This window comes from Coffea arabica, chromosome 5e (genome assembly GCF_036785885.1).
Source record: "Coffea arabica cultivar ET-39 chromosome 5e, Coffea Arabica ET-39 HiFi, whole genome shotgun sequence".
Classification (NCBI taxonomy): domain Eukaryota; kingdom Viridiplantae; phylum Streptophyta; class Magnoliopsida; order Gentianales; family Rubiaceae; genus Coffea; species Coffea arabica.
Window position 1 is genome coordinate 41,219,985 of NC_092318.1, and position 4,205 is coordinate 41,224,189.

A 4,205-nucleotide genomic window follows, 5' to 3' on the forward strand; every position below is an offset into this window, starting at 1 on the left:
TGTATCTTTCATGCCAAAAGTGGAATCTATATCTCTAGACTCAAGTATTTTGTGAATTTTCTCCATTTATTATCTTGCAATTATCTAGTTAAGGTTAGTTAGCTAGTAGTAATTAAATATTATCTTACTTAAATCTATCATTAGTCTAAATAATAGATTAAGTAAGGACCTAGTGTTTGCAAGTTGCTCCTTGTGGGATCGACCTGATATAAACCCTAACTACTAACTTGACCTATATGCTTGCAGTAAAATTAGTGTAATTCAAAATTAAACTTGCACTTATATTAAAAGCTCGTCAAGTTTTTGGCGCCGTTACCAAGGAACGGCAAATATTAGGACCTAACAAACTTTATTAATTTAGACATTCTCTATATTAGTTAGTTAAGCTTTGTTTCTAGTTAAGTTGAAATTTCTAGTAGTTTTAGTGAATTAATTACTGCATAATCTCTTTATTTTTGTTTGTAGTGTATGCACTGGATATTATGGGTAGTCGTACCTTTTGATTCGGATATTGAAAGGACGCTATGAATACAAATAAAGCGTACACCATAATAAGAAGAAGAAGAGGTTCGACAACCAATAGAGGGGATCGCAATAGAGCTATCTTTTGAAGAAGAAATGGCGGAAAATAAAGCAAATAGGCGAGTTCTTAGGGATTTTGTTCTACCGGGAACTCAAGAATTCCAAACAAGTATAGCACGACTGACGGTAAATATTAATAGTTTTGAGATTAAACCATCATTAATCCAAATGGTGCAACAATCTCAATTTGGAGGTAATGTCGTAGAGGATCCAAATGCACACTTAGCCACATCCTTGGAGATATGTGATACAATTAAAATGAATGGAGTTAGTGAGGATGCAATAAGACTAAGGTTGTTCCCATTTTCATTGAGAGATAAAGCTAAAATTTGGTTACATCCTCATGCCCCTAATACTGGAGGTGACAATATGAATAAATTGTTCATAATTGGTTTTGACTTAATGGATGGTGGATGAAATTTATCCAATCCATTTAATAAATGGATTTAAATGGATGGATCTAAATGGATTAAATAAAAACCAATTATCCATTTATAATCCATTTAAATATTTTGTTACTTTATTTTTGTATTATCATTTCTTGTAATATGAAGATACTTTTTATGTACTTGTAAATTTTTGGTGCATTTGGATGAGAAAGAGGACAGAATACTCAGATCCTATCAAATCATTTTTGGACATGTATGTATTACAACTTTCTTATACATTATCAAACAGCTGTAAAATGTTAAGAACTTAGGTCAGTAAAGGAAACTTCCTGCCGGCAGCAGTTATGTGATTTGCACCTCTCAAAGAGAAGAAAGAGGGACAAAGTTCTCAAATATAATTAGTATCATTGAGTCCTACAGTGTGCTTATCCATTGCTTCATAACGGAAGGGGGAGGGGGGAACAGAGCATTTGGTGGAGCCACTTGCATCAGCATAGCTCAGGTGAAACAATGGAACGGTTGGTTGGGACAGAATAAGCTCTTCATAGCAGAAAGCTGCGGGCCTTTGTATTGGATCAATAATTAATTAGTTCTCGAGTATCCTTTTTTAGTCATTTCCTTTCCATTTCTTTTATTTGGTTTTTAAGTAAATGGATATATGTGGTTTTTATGGATTATCCATATAAATCCATTTAGTTTAATGGTTTTACTTTGATTAACCATTTAAAACCAATACTATAAATGGATAATCCAAATCCATTTAATTATGGATTATATGGATGAATAAATGGATCTCAATCCAAATTGCCACCTCTACCTAATACCTTCACCACTTGAAGTGATTTGTCTAGGACATTTTTAAATAAATACTTTTCACCGAAAAAAATGGCTAAATTTAGAATGGATATTACTAGTTTTAGTCAATTAAAGGATGAGTCATTATAGGAAGCATGTGAAAGGTTTAGGGAGTTGCTTCGAAGATGTCTACATCATGGACTTTCCGATTGGCTCATTGTACAAATTTTCTATAATGGTTTATTCTTCTCTACTAAAACGACTATTGATGCAGCCGCAGGTGGTGATTTAATGGGTAAATCACCCGAAGAAATTCAAAATTTAATAGAAGAGATGACGGCCAACAGCTACCAATTGGCTAATGAAAGAGGTAATCTAAGGCGACAAACAGGTATGATTGAAATGGATACCATCAACATGCTTAGTACTCAAATAAGCAATATGATGAAAGTATTGAGTAAACAAACCGGAGTGGTACAAGTTCTTCTTCTAATATGCATGTTGCTTATTGTTCCATATGTGGAGGAGAACATGATATTAATGAATATGTTGATCTTGAGCAGGCTCAATTTGTTAATAATTATAATAGGAATGCTCAAAACAACCCATACTCGAATACATATAATTCGGGGTGGAGAAATCATCCAAATTTTGAATGAAAAGATTAAGGTAATCCTCAAAGGCCGACGAACCTGCCAGGATTCCAATTAAGGCAACCACAGATGAATACTAAATCGGATTGAAAAATTGCAATGGTGAAATTAGCCAAGGGCACTTTGGAAAGATTCGATCGAATAGAGGAGAGATTGGATCAATTGACCGGGATGTATAGAAATTTGGAGATTCAAATTGGTCAAATCACCAATTATATTAACCATCGAAATCAAGGAGAATTGTCTAGTAAAACGGAGGTGAATCCTAAGGAACATGTCAAGGCCATTACTCTTCGTAGTGATAAATAATTAGAGGATCCTCCAATGGTAGAAAATGGAGAGAGCAATGAGAATGAGAGACAAGGAGATGAACTAATGGAACACAAGGTAAACGTGGAGAAAGGTAGTAAAGGAAAATCAAAGGAAGAACAACCTACACCCTCCACTACCGTCCCGATACCTCCGGCAGTTCCATTTTCTCAACGACTTAACCCAAATAAACTTGACAAAGATTTTGTAAAGTTTGTTAAAATTTTCAAACAATCGCATATTAATATTCCTTTTGCTGATGCTATTTTACATATTCCTTCATATGCCACATTTCTCAAGGAGATTATGACGAGAAAAAGAAAATTGGAGGATCGTAAAATGATAGCATTAACTAAGGAGTGCAGCGCCATCACACAAAACAAACTTCACCAAAGTTGAAGGATCTAGAGAGTTTTTCTATACCCTGCACCATCGGTAACATTGAGTTTTCAAAGGCATTATGTGACCTTGGTGCAAGTGTATCATTAATTCCTTTAATGGTGGCTAGACAATTAGGGTTGCATGAGTTAAAACACAATAATATTACTTTGCAGTTAGCAAATCGGTCTATTAGATATTCACTAGGAGTTTTGGAAAATATGCTGATTAAAGTTCAAAAATTTATCATTCCTGTGAATTTTGTGGTATTAGATATGGAAGAAGATATGTCTATGCCAATTATCTTAGGTAAATCATTTTAGCAACTGCGAGTACTATTATTGATGTCAAAAATGACAAACTCAAGTTTCAAATAGATGAAGAAAAGATAGTATTTAATTTGAATGAAATGAAAAAGTATCATTCTTTTACTGATCATACTTGTTCAATTGACACTATAGAAATACTAACCCAAGAGTTGGATCGAATTAATTTTGATGTTGATCCTCTTGAGCTTTGTTTATCAAGTGCAAGGATGCCGGGGGAAAATAAGGAAGAAATTAAAGCATTGACCCAATATTTAAATGCACAACCTCCTTATAGGAAAGGGTATGTGTATGAAAATCTTGAACAAGGAAAGGGACTTCCACCACCTTCAGAGATAGAAGCTCCAAAGTTTGAAATCAAGCTACTTCCTAGCCATTTGAAATACTAGTTTTTTGGTGAAAATGAAACTCTACTAGTGATTTTTAGTGCTTATTTGGAAGATGAGCAGCTCAATAAGTTGTTAAGAGTTTTAAAGAACCACAAGAAGGTTATCGGATGGACCATCTCTGACATTCAAGGAATTAGCCCTTCTATATGCATGCATCACATTCTTTTAGAGGAGAATTGCAAACCAATAGTCGAAATGCAAAGAAGGTTTAATCCAAACATGAAAGAGGTGGTAAGATTAGAAATTATCAAGTGATTGGATGCAGGTATAATCTTCCCTATCTCGAATAATGTATGGATAAGTCCAATTCATGTTGCCCCAAAGAAAGGTGAAACTACCATAATTAAGGAAAAAAATGATGAACTTATTTCCTCTAGACTTGTG

The 4,205-nt window shown here is 34.1% G+C and overlaps 1 non-coding gene across 1 annotated transcript; it reads right to left on the reverse strand.

Annotated features, from left to right (window-relative positions):
• Positions 1 to 1,862: 1,862 nt before the first annotated feature.
• LOC113688705 (small nucleolar RNA R71) lies at positions 1,863 to 1,970 on the reverse strand. Its single transcript, XR_003448068.1, has one exon. It is a non-coding gene; the product is annotated as a small nucleolar RNA R71 (small nucleolar RNA).
• Positions 1,971 to 4,205: the final 2,235 nt, after the last annotated feature.